This window comes from Panthera pardus, unplaced genomic scaffold (assembly GCF_024362965.1).
Source record: "Panthera pardus isolate Hobbes unplaced genomic scaffold, ASM2436296v1 HiC_scaffold_12, whole genome shotgun sequence".
Classification (NCBI taxonomy): Eukaryota; Metazoa; Chordata; class Mammalia; order Carnivora; family Felidae; genus Panthera; species Panthera pardus.
This window is the reverse complement of record NW_026526677.1, coordinates 90,927,916-90,947,589: the sequence shown is the minus strand read 5'-3', so window position 1 is coordinate 90,947,589 and position 19,674 is coordinate 90,927,916. Positions and strand designations below refer to the sequence as shown.

Sequence of the window (19,674 nt, the reverse complement as noted above, 5' to 3'; positions counted from 1 at the left end):
AAACTGATGTTCCAGAGAGGTGATCATAAACCCCAGGTTAATAACAGTACCCAGAAAAGACACAGTTATTAAACCGGAGAGTTGGGGAGAAGGGACCAGGAAGGTGATCATTCTTTAAGAAAAAGAAAGACTCACTTAACCTTGATCAAGGTATAGTGACAGTATGAGCTTTTGAAAATGTCCTCTGAGATCATGAATAAAAGGTTTGAGATAAGTGGCAATTACAAAAATAAGAGTGCATCCTTGGTGTAATACATCTCATGTATTAGAGTTGTTTAATAATACCTTCACTGTGTCTTTCCAGTAACGAAGTCTGGAATTCCCAAATTAGCCATTGAGGGTTTCAAAGAGTTTTCCCAGATACCTTTATTTTCCTTTATTAGTATGCTAGCTAGATTATTCTTCTGTGCTATCCATTTTGTAGAAAGAAAATGCTTCTGTTACTGTATGGCTAAGAGACCAATCTGTTACATGAGGTGAAATTACCCAAGGTATGCTTTGGCCCCACACACACGAACCCTTCTTAGGATATTGATTTGATGTGTTCCTAATGACACAATCCACTTAGGGAATATTCCAGCAGGTTGTGGGAGACACCCAGAGAAAAGGCCCTTGGTCCACCTCATACCCCGCAGTGGGAATCGGAATACTTTGGTTTCAATTACATTTAATACCTTTTGCTTCAACAGCCCGTAGCCTGCTGTGATTAAATATTGATGCTGTTCTTTCAATTTGGGCTTCTGTTTTACTTTTTTTTTTTTTTTTTTTTTTTTTTTACCTTCGCTATTGGTTGTCTTGTCTCTGGGGAAAGGGTGCTCCTAACATTCTCCAAAGAAATTTATATATATGCAGCCCAAACCTTAATATTTTGTTCTTTTAAAGAAATCGATCAAGACATCCTTATAACTGCCATGGCCAGTAAAGATGCTTATTCTCTACCATGCTAACCAAGGTGTGTGTTTAAAAGTGGACTTCTTGGCAGAGGCATGCTCTGGATGGCTTTATATCGATGCCAGCACAGTCCCAGCACGTAGTAGGTGATCAGTAACAATTTAGTTAATTTAATTAAATGAAAAATGGCCAGTGTCTCTCTTCTGTCTTCATTTGTCATTATTCATCTAGAGATTCCACATCATGTAAATCATGGCGAGTCTAATACTTCCATCCTTTTAGAGATGAGATAAATAACTTTTCCAAAATTCATATAAATGGTTATCAGTGGTGCTGGGGCTAAAACCCAGGTGTCCAACCGCTTCAGATCCATACAGCTGAATTCGAAGGTATTTATTTATTTATTTATTTGTTGTTGTTTGTTTTGTTTTTCCTACTGGATATGACCTGTAAAGGGAGGTGCCTCCATACCCATTTGATTAAAGAAAAAAAGGGGGAAGAAAGAGGAAGCTCCAGATGCTGTCCTACGTGTCTGAAGCATAGATTAAACCTGATTTATAGGGAAAGGCGTGTCTCCAAATAATTCACAGGCACTGTCTGTTCCTAGCGAGTGTAAACAAACCAGAGCAGTAATGAATTCTTGGTGGTTACTGAAGTCAGCCTGCTGTGGAGAAGCAAAATGATTTGCTTTAGTGGATTCCTGATGGGTTGACCAGCTGCCCAGAATTGAGATCCAGTAGCCAGAGGGGTGCAGGAAATGGAGAACTAAATCTCAGCTTCCCACGGTCCATCAGTGTCCCGTGCAAAGGGCAGGTTGGAACAATTTGCTGCCCCAGGGAGATGGTCGGAGATGAAGGTTTGAGAAGGTTGTGCCTGAGCTGGCAATACAGGACCTGGTTCTTAGACACTGAGCCTCGCCTCCTTTGCAGATGTCAGGAGGAGTGGTGGGGGGCAAGACACTCCTCCCCCCAGGCCAGGCATAATTGATGTGTTTCTGCTAAACCAGGCTCCCTGTCTCCTACATCCTGCATAGGGAAAGGAATACTTAGGGGGTGGTCAGTCTCCTTCCTTCCCCTCTCATCTTTCTGAAGGGAAGCACCTTGTGGAATTGGGAATACTGTAAGAAGGACCTAAGTGTGTGCCCCCATCCTGTTCCTTTCTCTCTGCCTCTTTTGAGTGAATCTGGTGGATCTCAGTGCTGAATGCATACCATCGTCATCTAGTGGGGCTTCCAAAACCCACTCATATCTTGGCCCCAGTCCCAGAGATTAGACCTCAGTTTACCTGTGGTCGAGCTCCGGGCACTGATGGCTTTCAAAGTTCCCTGGCTGGCCCTAATGTACAGCCAGGACTGAGAAACGATCAGCTGAGCTGTCCCCCAGAAAAATAAACTCCTCTCTGCCTTTCCTTGTAGCAAGCCGTCTGCACTTGCTGGAGGGATGTTGCAGGCTGAATTTCACCTCCTCAAAATTCTTGCCTACCGAATCCCAGTACCCCAGAATGTGACCCTATTTGGAGAAAGGGCTTTTAAAGAGGCAATTAAGTTAAAATCAGGCCGGTAGGGTGGGCCCTACTCCAATCTGACTGGTGTCCTTATAAAAAGAGAGGATTTAGGACATAGACACATGCGGAGAAAGGACCACAGGAGGGTGCAGCGAGAAGATGGCCAAGGAGAGAGACCCCAGAAGGAACCAAATCTTCTGACACCTTGTTCCTGCACTTCCGCCTCCAGAACTGTCAGAAAAGAAATGTCTGTTGTTTAAGCCACCCAGCCTGTGGTATTTTGTTACGGCAGCCTGAGCAGACTAATTCCAGGGCTGTCTGTGATGTCTTGTGGCAACAGGGGTGATGCTGTCATTTTAGGGAAGGTGTTAGCAAACCCAGTTGCAGTGACACATTTAAAAAGACTTCTTAAGCATGTTTTACCAGTAATAAAGCTGACTTCCCCCCCCATCTCTCTAGTATGTTCTATGTATATATTTGTTTAAGTTTTTATTTTCATTACAGTTTGATGTGCTATATTTCTTGTTTTTAATTATTTTTTAAGTTGTTTATTTTGAGAGAGAGCATGATCGGGGAGGGCAGAGAGAGAGAGAGAGAGAATCTCAAGCAGGACATGCTCATGCTGACGGCATGGATCCTGATGTGGGACTCGAACTCACAAACCATGAGATCATGACCTGAGCAAAGTCATGAGCCGGGTGCTTAACTGACTGAGCCACTCCAGCGCCCCTCATTTTGTTCCAGAGTGGAAGTGTGTTAAGTGTGGTCAGCTTTCAGTTGAAACCCTGGGACGAGGTATTTGCCATCTTTGGCCTAACTCCTTCAGATGCCATTAGTTATTTTTGTACTTGAGAGCTATTTCACATTGTTGTCGCTTCATATCCCAGAGAGGGCCAAAGAAGCCGACTCCAGTGAACGTTTGGAAATAGGCTCACCCTTTGTGCCAAGGGCCTTTCTTCCTTATATTTAAGGCGTGGAGTGAAAACGGAAATAGCTTCTGCAAAGTTGTATTCCATCTATCTTAAAATCTTTGAAAAGTCCATACGTCAATATCTACAAAATATTTGCATGAAAAGAGATGCGTTTCTTAGGATAAATTAAAACCAAAGGAGCTAATAGCATGTGCCATGCCTGTTAAATGCTTCAGGAGAATCATGCGTAGTTCTTATCCTGTAGAGGCTTCAGGATCCATTGTAGCCAATCACAAGCCCTGAATTTAAGAAGCCACAGTTTAATTGAGGAAGTTATCAGCCTATTTTCTTGGGACGGTTGATGAAACCCATCTTTTTCCTCAATGGAGAATCCCAATGGAGAGCAGAAGGAGCATCAGGAAGGCTCTTTTCTTCCCCCACTCTAGAGCTGTATAAAAAGTATCAGCTTGGTGGGAGATGTTTTCAGCCACCCAACCCACACAGAAAACCAAGAATGATGTGTTGTCTGTATTGAGAATGATTGTAAACAGTGCATCAGCTCATTGCAGCAGTGCTGTTCCCAAATTCCGTAAGTGGTCGTGGATGCTTTAACCAGGCAGCACAGCGCAAAGTGACTAATCTTCTATGCAGCTGCAATGTTAATGGGCCAACTGTGTTATTGCACATTTGCCTGGAAGGAACAGCGGTGCCTAAATGGATTGCTATGATTTTGAATACAGACAGAAGGACCCACCACCACGAACCCATGTTAGCAACTGACACACCATACCCTAGGATGGGGCCTCGTCACTATCTTGCCCCTCTCAGCTCCTGGAGGCTGGCAGATCTGGTGCAAAGAGACAGACGAGAAAGAGAGCAACTTGAAAGAGAGAGAAGCTTGTAGACTTTCCTCGGGCATTCAGATGAGGCAACCACGTTCCAGTGTGTACTGACTTTGCCATAAGACAAGCCAATGATCTGTGGCTGATGGTCAGCAGAAATGGATGGATCAGATCATCTGGTGGAAAAATGATTTGAAGTCAGGACTCAGAATTTGCCGCTGATTCTTAATAGTAACTTAAGCTTTTGCCCTTGTCTCTTTTTCCATCTTTGAACACAATGATTGTCTCTCATTAACTTCCAGAGAAAGACTACTTACGCTTAGAAATTAATGTTCTTTGCCAAAGCTCAACAGAAGATGAATGTCAGGTTTGTTCAACGCCATCACCTTGCATGCATGGTGATTTTTGTGGCCCCAGATGCTAGGGGTGCTGGTGTACAAATGCAGAGTCAGGGTTTATCTTAAGGGAAGGACGGGTTTGGGGAGATTTTTCACTTCCCTCTTCCACTTTGCATCATCCTCACTTGTACCCATCATCATTTTTCAGACAAAATTAGAGGAAAGTAAACAATTGTCTAAGGAAGCCCTCCAAACAAAAGTAAATCAAAGGCAGCAGGATGCTGAGAAACTTGTACAGGAGGAGTGGAGACTACGTCATCTTTATTTCTTGGTGATGGGAACCAGATTTACCGACTTTAAGTATAAAATGCTGGGAGAAGGATGTGCATCATTGCTTTAATGATCAGAAGCCTTCACCTTATTCCTTGGGCCCTTGATGAGGGAACAGTTAAGATCACTATGACACATTCTGATAGTGAATGAATTTCTCCTTCATAGTAGTTAGCAACATTAACTTTTAAATTATTCAGGTGGCCAGATATCCTTTGCTAAATATTAGTCAAGTTTGTTTTTCCTTCCAGGTATTTCTCCTCTTTTCCCTTTTCCCACATTTGAGCATCGCCTGTATAATGGAATACTACTCAGCAATGAAAAAAAGAATGAAATCTTGCCACTTGCAACAACGTGGATGGAACTAGAGGGTATTATGCTAGGCAAAATATGTCAGTCAGAGAAAGACATATCATATGATTTCACTCATGTGTGAAACCTGAGAAACATAGGGAAAGGGAAGGAAAAATAAGATAAAAACAGTGAGGGAGGCAAACCATAAGAGACTCTTAAATACAGAGAAGAAACTGAAGGTTGCTGGGGAGGGGAGGTTGGAAGGGAGGTGGGTGGGGGGATGGGTTAAATGGGTGATGGGTATTAAGGAGAGCACTTTTCTGGGAGGAGTACTCGGTGTCATATGTAAGAGATGAATCATTGGGTTCTACTCTTGAAGGCAAGACTATAGTGTATGTTAACTAACTTGAATTTAGATAATAATAATAAAAAAAGCATGGCCTCAAGAAGACTTATGGGAAAGTCAAAATGAAGGAGTCTTCCTGCTTTTGGTTTTCAAAAGACTAAGCCCTAAGGAGAATGAATGGTTAAAAAGGAGGGAAAACAGAGCTTAAGGGCAATGACAAGAATATTATTAAAAAGATTGGGGTGCCTTGGTGGGTCAGTCAGTTAAGCGACTGACTTTGGATCAGGTCATGATCTCATGGTTCGTGAGTTCGAGCGCCTCGTCAGAGTCTGTGTTGACAGCTCAGAGCCTGGAGCGTGCTTTGGGTTCTGTGTCTCCCTCTCTCTCTGTCCCTCCCCTGCTCATGCTGTATGTCGCTCTCTCTCTCTCAAAAATAAACATTAAAACAATTTTTTTTAAAGATAGACCATGCAATCTGAGATGATAATAAGGGAGTAATCTGAGATGGTTGCAGAAAGGACGAAAGAGAGGGATGAAGAATTAGGTGAAAATAGCTAATAGATGAAAATTCTCCATGACTTTGAAGACGATGAATAGTAAAAGGATGGACGATTTTGAGATAGAGAAATTCTGAGTAATGCCAAGGTCTAGAATGAGACTATGGGAATGAGTAGCTTAAGTAGAATGGAAAATGTCATTGGAGATGATATTTGAGAAACTAGAAAGCAATGATGCTGAAGAGGTGGTCCAAATCAGCATTCATGTCTCCTGGGATACCGATATTGCCCAAGGTATGTATGAAGATGAACAACCAGGTTTTGGATCCCTCAGAGACTATGGAGTGGGACAGATAGGTTACTGTGCTGTATGAATGGATCCAGTATCTCTTTAAGAGATCTGGTTATTTAAAACTTTCTCCATCAGTTTTCTTCACAGTTTCAGGCTTTTTTGAAAACTGCATACCCCATCTTCTTGCTTTCATAATCTGAAGAGTATAAACACAAATCTTAAGCCTTTTTAAGCAACAAGCTGTGAAGCCACCCCTGTATTTCAGCAGTCTGGTCCTTAACAGGAGCCCAACAATGTCATAAGATGGGGGTCCCCAAAGTAGAGAACCACAGATACAGATGATCACTCTGACTTACTGAATTCGTCTTTCAAATGCTGCTGAATGAGAGAGTTTTTAAATCTATCCCATTATTAGCTCAATATTGATAATTTTTTGAAGGTCAAAATTATTTTATTGTGTTCTATTTTTAGTAAATTTGGTGATTTTTTTGTATTGATTTACTGGTGTGGTTGTTTGTATTTTCCAAAGATGGGCAATGCAATATCTTGTATCCCTCATGCTTTTCTTCCAATAGGACCTTGACATCCTCCCATCAAGTGGTGTTGTCTATGTCTCTTCCTTTGAAGCTGGGAAGAACTTTTTGACTGCAACAATTAATAAAGAATATACTACAGAAGTGATACTATGTGATTTCTGAGGCTGCATCATAAACATGTTATGCACCTCCACCTTGTTCTCTTGGAGCACATGTTGGAACTCAGCATCCAGGCTGAGAAAGAGTCTAAATTAGCCCATATGTAGAGACCACTCAGAAAGGCCATGTTGACAGTTTACCTGAGGTCCCTGCAATCAGCTAGGATCAACTGCCAGATGTACTTGAAAGCCCCCCAAACCTTTCCAAGCTCCAGCCAACAACTCACCCAAAGTCTTTGAATTTTTCAAAATTGAGGTCCCACATGTCATCCATTGTACAAGCCATTTCTGCTACTCTGTGTCCAACTTCCTTACCCCTAAGTTCCATGGGTATATTTTTTAGAAGTTTTTAGTTGGTTTGTTGCACAGAAATAGATTACCTGAGCAATGGGGAACTAATAAAAGTTATTTGAGTTAAAGTGCATAAGAGTCTGTATGTGCGCACGCACTAAAAAGTAAGCCTTCTCCTGATTTAATCAAACCCATACCAAACTGGCAATTAACTCATTAACCTTCGAAACTGTCAGGGTATAGGTGATGTCCTTAGGATCCATCGAGCCAGAGTTAGCATGAGTGCAGTTCTACAATAGAGAATAAAACTTAAAAAGATTGTGCTGGATTGCACCAAAACATTGTTTGCTACTCCTCTTCAGATTCTTCTGGTACTTTCCTTAGTTATTTATCCTCAGCTTATTTTTGTAGCAAAAGATCTGCCTGACTCTTGTCAGTTCCTAGGTAACTTTTAGCCTTTGTCTTTCTCTGACAACTCCTCCTTCTACTTCTGCATGTATCTGATTTTATTTTTTTCTTTCTTCATTTATTTATTGCATATATCTGAGTTTAGATCACAGGCTGGATATCATGCTTAATATTTGCTTCCCTGGAACCAACAAATCCTAATGCTTTCTGGCTTTTATTCTGTCAAATTTCTATCATATCACACATGACTAAAACTCATTTTGTCACAAAAATCTCAAATATTGCTCCAGACCCAGATTGGCCCAATGGTGAATTCTACCAAACATTAAAAGAAGAATTTAAACTGATTATCTACAATCTCTTCCAGAGGAAAGGGGCAAAGAGGATAATTTCTAACTCATTCTATAAAATTAGCACTACCCTAATACTAAAACCAGACAAAGACATTACAAGAATAGAAAACTGACGGCAACTGTATCTCATGAACATAAATGCAAAAATCCTCAATGAAATATTAGCAAATTGAATTTAAAAATGCGTAAAATTACGTACTGCAATGGGGTGAGGTTTATTCAAGTATGCAAGATGCAAGGCTGTTTCAATGTTTGAAAATCAATTAATATAAACCATCTCATCAACAGGCTAAAAAAGAAAACTCACATGATCATATCAATAGATGGAGAAAAAGCATTTGACGAAATCCAACATCAATGCATGACGAAAACTCTCAGTAAACCAGGAATAGAGGGGACCTTCCTCAACTTAATAAAGATTCTAAAAAAACAAAACAACAACAACAGACCTATAGCAAAAACAACAACAACAACAACAACAACAACAACAACAACTAAAACAAAAAAAACCCCAACTTACTTAATGGTGAGAATGATACTTAATGGTATTCTTTCCCACTAAGATCAGGTTCACATTGAGCATATCCCTTCTTGTCACTCCTTTCCAACTTTGAGCTGAAAATTTTAGCTGATGTGATAAGGCAGGAAAAGAAAAGAAAAAAACATACAGGTTGGGAAGGAAGACAGAAAACTCTTATTTCACAGATAACATGGTTGACTAGGCAGAAAATCCAACAAAATCCATTTTAAAACCTAAGATTCAAGGTTAATAGGTAAAAGTTAATCACTTTCCTATACACCAGCAATGGACAAGTAAAATTTGAAATTAAAAAAAGGAATACTGTTTATATTACCACTGCAAAAAATGAAACACTTAGATGTGTATGTAACATAGTGTATATAAAATCCATATAGGAAAACTGTAAAACTCTCATGAGCAGAATCAAAGAATTATGTGAATGGAGAGATATTCCATGCTTCATACAATGGAGCAAAGATAATCTCTTCAACAAATGATGCCAGAACAACTGGCCATCTCCATGCCAAACAATGAATCTAGACATAGACCTTATATCCTTCACAAAAATTAACCCCAAATGGGTCATACTAAAGGTGTAACATAAAACTATATAAATCCTAGAATGTAATACAGAAGGAAACCTGACCTTGGATGCATTTTTAGGTACAACACCAAAGGTATGGTCCATAATTAATAATTGATACTCTGGACTTCATTAAAAGTAAAATCTTCTGCTCTGTGAAAGAAAATGGGAAGAGAATGAAAGGGCAAACCACTGGGAGAAAGTATTTGAAGGCACATCTGCTAAAGGACTGCTACCCAAAATATGAACTCTTAAACCTGACAATGAAAAAACAAACAACCCAATTAAAAAAGAGCCAAAGACCTTAAATGACACCTCACCAAAGAAGGCATACAAATGGCAAATAGCATATGAAAAGATGCCCCACATTATATGCACAGAGATGCATATATATATGTATATATGCAGGGAGATGAAAATTAAAACTGCAATGAAATACCACCACACACCTATTAAAATGGCCAAAGCCTGGAACACTGACAATACCCAATGCCAGTGCAGATGCAGAGCAAAGGAAACTTGCATTCATTGTTGGTTGGAATGAAAAATGGTACAGCCACTTTGGGAGACAGTTGGGCAGTTCACTGTATGATCCAGCAGTCATGCTCCTTGGTGTTTACCCAAAGGGGTTGAAAACTTCCATCCACACCCAGACATTCCCATAGATGTTTGTAGCAGCTTTCTTCATAATTGTTAACCTTTGGAGGCAACCAAGATGTCCTTGTGTAGGTGAGGGGATACGTAAACTGTGGGGCATCCAGACAATGGGATATTATTCATCACAAAAATAACTGAGCTATTAAGCCATGCTAAGACATGGAGGAGAGTCAAATGCATATTACCAAATGAAAGAAACCAATCTGCAAAGTCTATAAGACTGTATGATTCCAACTATATGACAATCTGGAAAATACTAAAGTGGGGACCCATCAGAAAAACTAGTGGTTGCCAGGGGTTGAGGGGAATGGGAGGAGAATGAATGGGTAGAACCCAGAAGATGGTTCAGGCGGTGAAAATACTCTGTGGAATACTGTAATGGTGCATGCCTGTCACTGTACATTTGTCCAAACCGTAGAACATACAACACGGAGAAGGAGCTGTAATGTAAACTACAGACTTCGGGTGATTGTGATGTGTCAGTGTAGGTTCATCACTTACAGTGAAATGTGCCATCCTGGTGGGGGATGTTGACATAGGGGAGGCTATTAATGTAGGGGGGCTGCTGAGACATATGGAAATTCTCTGTACCTTTCCCTTAATTTTCCAGTGAACCCGAAAGTGCTCTAAATAAGAAGGCATAAAAAGTCAAATATCTCTATTTCATTTTGACCTTTTATTATAAGCATCTTTACTAATTGTGTGTGTGTGTGTGTGTGTGTGTGTGTGTGTGAGTATATCAGGGCAACTTTGTATGTAAATGTATAGATCACACACAAAGAGACATGTGGGTTTACTTGTTTTATATCTGCCCTGGAGTATGTCATTGAATATATAACACAAAACTAAAATTATTTGGAATGGATTATAACATCCAGACTGTCTTAGGAACACAGTCTCATATCTTATTATCCTCAGAGCTTAAACGACTTTCCAATTGTCTAGTTTAAAGATTTTATACTAACATTTAAATATATATCCTCTTGACTTGCCCTGAATGGATGCAGAGAAAATAATACAGAGAAAATGATCACAAAACCTGCTCAAATATTCAAGCATTATTCTTTTAGGCTTATTCTTTCAGGCTTAAACACTGCCATAAAATGTGGCCTCAGAATGCAGAGCATATGAAAACCCAGTGGAAGAATTCTTTCCTATATCGTATTCCTACCTTGGGTACATATAATGCTGCAGATGTATTTCCCAGTCATATTTTCCTCCTGTCAGAATCTGTGCAAAACACACTTGGTCATTCACATTTGTTTTACAAACAAAACCTAAGAGAAATAATCTTTTTTCTCCTCAGTAAGAAGTGTATCACTATAGTTATTAATGAGCCACAAAGACCAGACCCGGAGACAAAGCTTTGTATTTTGACCAATATCTTTTTGAGAAAATCCCTAAGAGTTTTTGTTTGCCTGTTTGTTTTTTGAGGGTAGACATGTCTGTTTCTTAAGAGTAGAAGTGTCTGTTTGTTTTTTAAGGGTAGACGACTGTCACTAAAAGGAATAAACCCTGGCAGGAGAAATGGATGAATATTTCAACCTGGTGCTATTTTGCTTTCGGCCCAGAAAGGCAAAACACATTTCTGCTAATAGATTTTTTTTTTCTCCTGTCACATGTACTGCAGGTTATAGAACGCAAATTATGGTAAATCTCCTGCTCTTTGCATTAGACACAAATAAACAAAAAATGCCAACCAAACAAAAGAATATGATTTATAATTCTCTATAATTGCATCTCTTTCGAGCAATATACAATCATACTGCCTCTCTCATTTTACAGCTTAGGAGGGATGGGTGAAAACACTTTTTTTTTTTACTTTTGCTGATAAAAAATAATAAGTAGAATAATAAAACCCATCCATTTTCCTGAGTGTATTGTAGAGAAGGAGCAAAATTCTCTGGCTGTTTATTAATCAGTTGGATTTGTAAATGCAGAGTATTTGACTTAAGCTCAGTCTGCTCCCAGACAAATATCCCCACAGCATGTTATGTATTAAACCATTTTTCTCAGATTAAAATCTTCCAAGTGGAGCCTCCAGTGCTGCGATCATTCAGGATCCTGAAGGCTGACTGGAGACTTTTTTTCTGATGGAAAGGTCATTTTCCTCTAACTGCCATTCTCCCTGCCTGCCTCAGGCTCATCAGATGTCCAGAGTTTCCCTCTCTGAGCCTTCACTCTGAACCCTACCTAGAAAGAGAGTGTTGTGATTTCAACTGCCAAAGGGACTCTGTTATCTGTAGGAAAGTTGGGGGCCAGTTGAAAACAGGATCTATTTTTTGTTTAATATTCTGTAGCATATTCATTTGTTAGATTTTATTCAGGGATTTGACAGGTTGCCTACTTTACGGAGTATTCAATCTATCAACATATCATGATTCAGCCTTTCATCCCTTCATTCCTTCATTCCTTCATTCATCTTATTCACCCAGTCAATCAGAAACATTTGGGTGCTTACTGTATGAGAGGTCCCATGAATATAGCAAGCAAAAAGGTAGACAAGTTCTATATTCCCTTGATGTTTGGTTACCAGCAGGGGAGACCAACAAACAAACACATGGATAAATAATACTTTGTGTTACAGCAAATGTAAATTTCCAGAGATGGCAAAGGGTTTGGCATGCTCAGAAATAAAGGGTAGGCATTGCAGCTGAAGCATGATTAGTGAAGAGAAGAAATTCGAGAGGGGAAGGAAAAAAAAGTTGGCCATGGAACCAAGTTTGGATTTTATTAAAACGAGATAGCATTGAGAAGCTTCAGTCCAAAGAGTGATGATGTGATCTGATGTAGAGTTCTAAGCAGTCACCTTGCCTCCCATGTAATGATGTAATAACATAAAATGAGATCAGGAAGATTAGCTGGAATATATCATAGCAATCTGGAGGAAAAGGATGGTGGTTTGGACTAAAGCAATGATGAAGTTACAGAGGACTGAAATATATTTAAAAAAGTAAAATCAATGGGATTTGATGATGGAAGAAAGGTAGAGAATAAGGGCACTGGGTATTTATGGATGGTGTAACAGTGGTATTTGGGTTGCTGCACTGTGATGCTAATTTTTAAAGTTTATTTATTTTTGAGAGAGAGAGACCATGAGTGAGGGAGGGACAGAGAGAGAGAGGGAGCGAGAGAATCCCAAGTAGCCTGTGCGCTGACAGCATGAGGCATGGGGCTCAATCCCATGAACTGTAAGATCATGACCTGAGCTGAAATCAAGAGTCAGATGCTTAACGAATTGAGCCACCCAGGGGCCCCATAATGCTATTTTTTTATAAGAAAATCTGGACAGAGGGCAGGAAGAACATATTTGAGTAGGTTATCAAAAGTTCTATATTGGAAAAATTCTGCTAAATATACCTATTAAGATGCCCAAGTGAAAAATGTACTTGTAGATATCAGGATGGAGATTTATACATTGGAGTTATCAACATAGACATGATATTTAAAAGCATCATGCTGAGCACCTAGGGTGAGAATGTAAATAAAGAAGGGAAGAGGGTTCATAACAAAGATCTAGGTCAACATGTAAAAGCTACATGGAGAAGTAGCAAGGGAACAACTAAGCAGAGAGGTACCAGTGAAGTGGGAAACAAATCAGAAGAGTGTGTGGAATCGTAGAGAATAAAGTATTTCAAGACGATAGAAGTGCTCAACTATATCAGGTACTAAGATCTGGCAACAAGTGCTCAAGGGCTTTCAAAAAAGTCATTTTAATGAGGTTGGGAGGGATGAGAGTCAGACTGGAAAGAGCTTCAGAGTAAAATGGTAGAGTTGTAGACAACTTAGAAGTACAGATCCTTTGTTTAAAATGGCCGAGAGTTCATACTTTGTACTGAACTGTATTTGGAATCTAGGTTGCAGTCTCTTCAAAATGTGGATGTTAATATTTCTTACGTTCTAAAAATTTTTTTTTTAATATTCATTTATTTTTGAGAGAGGGAGACAGAGTGTGAGCTGGGGAAGGAGCAGAGAGAGAGAGAGAGGGACACAGAATCCAAAGCAGGCTCCAGGCTCTGAGCTGTCAGCACAGACCCTGATGTGGGGCTTGAGCTCACAAACTGGGAGATCATGACCTGAGCTGAAGTTTGATGCTTAACCGACTGAACAACCCGGGCACCCCTCTGTAATTATTTTTAAACTTAATTTATGTAATACACCTAGAATGCTTTTGATAGAGCTTGAAACAACACAAGTGCTCAAGAAATGATGTTGAGTTGGAACTTTTGACTGAAGCACTGAGATAATGACAGAAATTCCAAAGTAAGATGCCAGTGCGCTATAAGGCACACGCAAAGTAGGATCTCTCTGAAAACGTGTTATGCCTCTTGAATTCCCTTCACCCACAGAGTCATTTCAAAAGAGTCTACTATTTGAGAATTTTTGGTGAAGACAATTTTTGAGGGAACCATGGAAATGCCATGAAACCTCCTGTCAGCCTACATTTAGAGACCTTGAGAAGGCGCCAGTGTGTCTTTGGCAGGTGTGGTGGGCTAATATCTGACTCACACTTAGATAATCTGGAGGATAGGAGAGGAGGGCTAGTGAGTTGCTTTGGATAAGAAAGAGCTGCAGGTGCCACATGGGGTCATGGACTATATACTGTTGGCTCCGCAGATTGAGAGTTAATCTGGGGCTGTTTAAAACTCTAAAAGGGTATGGATTCCAAAGAAAAAGTCTGTGTGGAGTGGACCGGTGAGGTTACCTGGGCTTAGCAGGAAGCAGCAGCTGGGGGAATAGAATGCATGGTCTGCACCCTGGGATTTACAGTGTAAGAGCCCAGCAGGAGGAGCGCTCGGAACCCAGGGAAACATGCAGAGTCCAGAGAATTGGCTTAAACATCTGCCACCTTAAGACAGATGAGTGAGAGGAGAACTTTTCAATGCTTATAAGTTTTTGACTCCTCTCTTCTTCCCGTTCCCTCACCCAATCCTCTGCAGAGTCAATGGGAAACTGAGCAAAAAGGCAGAAGCCAGTGGTCTATCCTGCCTTCCCAAGTGTCAGGTCTATCATCTGCCACAGACAGCAGGGTGGGCAGAGGAGGGGGAGAGACAAGAGAAGTCTGCCCTTGGCATGAAGACCAAAGGGTTATTAGATTAGATTTCTGTGACTAAACTGACCAGTCTCCATCTTGGGGAGCCTACTGTGAACACATCTTTCTCAGGGGTTAGGGCATCTCTGGCAGTCCGGGCTCCAGCAACCGTGTCCCATACAGCTGAAGAGTGTTGGGTCTGGAGTAGACTGCCTGAATTAGGATCCCCCACTTGTCAACGGTGTGGCCTCAACTGGGTTATCTCTCTTCTCTGTCTCTAAGGTTTTTTCATCAGTAAAACAGAGAATGATAGTATTTTCCACCTCTTGGCCTTTTTACGAGGGTAAAACGAACACATGTGGAAAGTTTAGAGCAATGTTCATTGAAATAAATAGCTGATAAATGGTATCTATTATTATCAGTTTTGCTGACAGGGTTTGATAGAGACATGTTAATGAAACATCCTGGCTTGTCTAACCACAGTAATACTCTGAAGAAGATTAGGCACAGAGTTCGATGAATTAAAGTCACAATGCTGGATGATACAGAGCTAGCAACCAGTCTGGGAACAGACCACTTTTATTAGGTGCCCACAGTGGGCAGATAGTGGCTTGTGGGCATTCCAGGACTCCCGCATCTCCCCCCCCCCCCATACTCAACCCATCCCTATCCTCAAACCCAGCTCTAGATCACATAGATCAATTCCAATTTCCTTTCCCTCTCAGTGCATTTCCACAGTCACTCAGACTTTGTGATTCTAAACACCATCACAGCCCCTGATTCGGAGGCCAGGCTCCTTAAAGATAGAGACCTAAGACCATGCCTATTTAGCAACAGGTATCTCAAATCACTATTACATGCAATTCTCTGACTCCCTGTGCTTGTTGACTCAGCACACAATCCCCCCCAAACACTTGAGCGTCAGTAGAGGCCAAGGGCGAGAGTAGTGGTTTGGGAATTCAATTCCCCTTCCATCCCTATAAATAGCTGCTTTAATTTGAGGCCGAACCCCCTTTCTGCAGGAGCCTGGCACTCTCAATGCTTAGAAATCAAGGATGTCAATCTTCCCTGCTGTCAACCTTTAACCAGAGTCAATTGCACAGGGGCTTGTGTTGCCCACTTCAGTGTCCTTGGGATATTTCCTTTCTGGTTTGTCTGGCCTTGGCTAAAAGTTCTGGATTCACATTCCAGGCAACATTAAGTTTCCTTTCCCATACACGTTCATGCTCACAAACCCTTGGAGTTTGACAAATTGTTTCAGTTCCCACCAAAGCCGGCTAGCTTGGCAAATCCATCAGACCTGCCAACATTTCACAGAGTGAGTTTAGAGGGGAGGATATCTTGTCCCAACTGGTAGCTCCACTTATGGGCAGAATGCCCATACATTTGTAATGTTCTAAGTCACAATGAGCGCCTAGCACACCGTGGGCAATAACGGTGATAACGATGATGATGATGATGATGATAACAGTGATGACGAAGGTCGGGAAATGCTCTGAAATACATTTCTGTGGCATCAACCTCAGCTATATCTTAGACTTTTACTCATGGCTCGGGCACATTGTGTTTGATAGCTACTGGTTGATGTAAATACACTTAGTACAATAATTCACCAAATTCGTTAAGTGCTAAGCCAAGAGGGGATACCAAGATCAACAACCCAAGATTCTCATCCTGGAGAGATTTATAATCTCAAAGATATGATAAGCATCTAAGTGGCTAGGAACAACACTTGCGTAGAACCAGAGCCATCAGAGTTCCAGGTGGAAGACTGTGAGTTCAGGAAAGGGGCGGCACCATGACTGGTCTCCAGAATCAGCAGAGCCTCTTCAGAGAGGTGACATTGGAGCTAGACCTTGGAATCTTAATCTGGGATGGAAGAGGATTTTAGTGGAGGGACAGCCTTCGTGAATGATCATTAGGAAGTTTTTTCTCTAAAGGGGCAGAACAAGTTGGAGTGAGTTGAGGGTCGTTAAGGAGAGCAAAAATAAAGGGCCCCGTAGTCCGAGAGGAAACACTTTGCAGTCACTGACAGACTATGTGACGGTAAGTCACCGAAAGGCACAACACCCAGCCTCATCTATAAAAATGAAACGTTGAGTTTCAGTGTCTTGGGTCTAACCACGTTTTTGTTTTGTTTTGTTTTGTCTTGTCAAATAGTGTTTTTTTACTCTGTAGTTGTGAGGGATGTCTATACAGTGGTTACAAGAATATCTTCTTTATTTAGTAGAGAGAAGTTCCTACCCCCTCTCCCGTAAGCTGCAATATTTGTCCTGTGCCAAGGTCCTAGATCTGAAAGAGCATGAACACTGTAAGGTTGGCTTCAGCAAACCCATCCAACATTACACTCTCCAGTCAGACCTTTATTGCACAGCAGGCCAACCGCCAACCTTCTCCCTGGTTCATGAAGGATGTCACTTTTCTTAACCACTTACTGCTTCTCATGCCAGTATGATTATTATAACACCCACCCCACCTACCTGTCCTAGGGGATTCTTCAGGCTGCAACTCAAATTTCACCTTCCTCATGAATCCTCACTTATTTCTCCAGACCTATGATTCATTCCACATCTGATTACATGGGAGAAGCTATTTTCAATGCCAGATAACTGAGCTGTGGGAATTGTCACTGCTATATTCCATTCCAGGAAAACAAGTCCCACCCACCCAACAGTCAGTGGGCCATACCCACATTTGCTTAGTGTCAGTAGTGCCTTGCTGAGTTCTAGAACATCGCTATATGAATGTTTACTGATAAATTCCTGTATCATAGAAATCATATGATTTCCCCAACTTTAAGTGCAGATTCAATAAGCAGGGAGGTTCCTTTACATGAACATGCTACTCTGGAGAGCTGTCAGCCAGTTTTTCCAGGGACAACTTCAGATGTTTGAATCTATGGGAAGAGAGGAAAGAAAGGAGGGATCAAATTCCTCAGGAAGTTCTTCATGGTGTCCTAATGTCATGTGACCTTGCTATGTGGAGATACTACTATTCTGACCCTCCGTCCTGGGTGGTATCTATTCTGAGGATTTAAAGCACTGAAAAGAAGCAATCAATAGCCCAGCACTTTTGCAGATTTTCAATTAATGAGAATCTACTTTGTCAAGTTTATTAAATGAGTTGTGGAGAAGAGGAAGGCAAGAGACAATTAGACAAAGTAGTGGGATGTGTTAATTGAACATTGTGTACAAAATTCAAAAACCCAGAATCTTGAAGTTCCAGGACTCTACTAGGAAATTTATCCTCCTCATAGGGCAGAAAGACAGGATGGCTTCTAACAATCCCTGCATGAGTTTTGTGCCTTGGGAACATTCAATACTAAAAACATTCAATACTAAAAAAAATTCAATACTAAAAAAAATTACCTTTAAATTTTTTCATACATATTTAAGAAGGAATTAGCTCCCCTGAATGAGGCATAATAAGCGGTGAAATTCAGCCACGGAGTCTTGGCCCTAATTTATGCTAAGTGGACAATGATTGATGTCAAATTGCAGAGGAATACCTAAGAAATTACCTACCACAGTCACAGAAATATCAGAAGAATTTATCATAATTAATGGTATTGCTCTGAGAACCAAAGGAAGGGTGAGGAGTTTGCATTTCTTATAAAGTGCTGACTATATTATTTGCTTCAGGTAATAATTACAGCACCCAGGCTTGCTAAATGGCAACAGTTAACATGCAGAGGTGATAAACAAAGCTCTGGCAATAGGCAGGCTCAGTTTAATCTTCAACCTGAATGTGAGCTGCCTGTTTCTATAACATATAATGTGTCAGTTAGCTCAACCCTCTTATGTTTTGGAGGACCAGAGGTTAGCAGGAGCAAAATAATGCAAATCCCTAATTGTATCCCAGTCACGTGTTGGGGTTGTTCTAAAGAGATCTTTCAAATATCAGAATAAAGTGACAGTGCAAATAATGACTTTGGATTTCTAGAAGATCTATCACTCAGGACCTCAGAGCTTTGCATATCTGGGAGGTGGCACACATTTTTCAGATGCAAGCAAAATGAGAGAAGGCCACTGGCAGATTTTGATTTCTACTGTGTGTCATCTGAAGTACTTTGCATCCAATATCTTATTTAAAACTCACAGCCATCCCGTGGCAGTGGAATTTTTCTTTTATTGTACAAATAAAGAACTGAGGCCAGGGGACATTCCGTGAACTTGTACTAGGTTACATAGTCAATCATTGGCAGAGGATCAGAGCCAAAGACTGTCTGCATCCAGACCCCAGGATCCTTCCATTCCCCCATTCTAGAGAGATTAGCTGATGGCCAAGGGCAGGGCTATTGTTTCTTTACTCATACTACTCTCTGTTACTCTATTATTTCTGCCCTTACTCCTGAATTACGACAGAGCCTTGCAGAAGTCATCCCTATGCTACATGATTCAGTGCCCTTCTATTTTAAATGTGAAGAACACCCTCATTCCAAATATCAGAAATGCAGCAGAGTAATTTTGCCAGAGCACCGTGGTAAGATTAATACTGTACTACTGCATTGCGTGTATATCTAAAATTTGTGTGATATATAATTTGAGATTTCTTTCTTCAGGAGTGGTTGATTTGCATTGATCCATTCACATTTTCCCATTTTAGAGACATTGGTCAGATAGATACTCCTGGCTGTTTTCCTCCATGGTTATGGGTGGAAGGACATATGTTTCTATGGCTAGAGCGTTCCTAGGGATCAGGTTGGAGACCTTCACTGGCCCTTATTAACCTCACTAACTCTGGTAGATATTTGGAAGAGGAGCTTCTGGCCTAGGCTGAAATCTATCTTGGGACTTTTCACTCCAGGGGCTGAGGTCTACCCACTGGGTGCCGATTTTAGGTGGAATTAGTCACAGCTCTTCCAAGATGTTATTCAGTCATTTTTCACAGGC

At 40.8% G+C, this 19,674-nt stretch overlaps 1 long non-coding RNA gene across 1 annotated transcript in view; it reads right to left on the bottom strand.

The window, feature by feature from the left end:
- Positions 1-2,997: 2,997 nt before the first annotated feature.
- The window catches only part of LOC109250324 (uncharacterized), a 44,603-nt gene continuing 27,926 nt past the window's right edge, over positions 2,998-19,674 (bottom strand). The window contains exons 2-3 of the long non-coding RNA XR_002072986.2: positions 8,511-8,618; positions 2,998-4,323 (exon numbers count right to left, since the gene is read on the bottom strand). This is a non-coding gene — a long non-coding RNA (uncharacterized LOC109250324). The remainder of the gene's footprint in view (positions 4,324-8,510; positions 8,619-19,674) is intronic.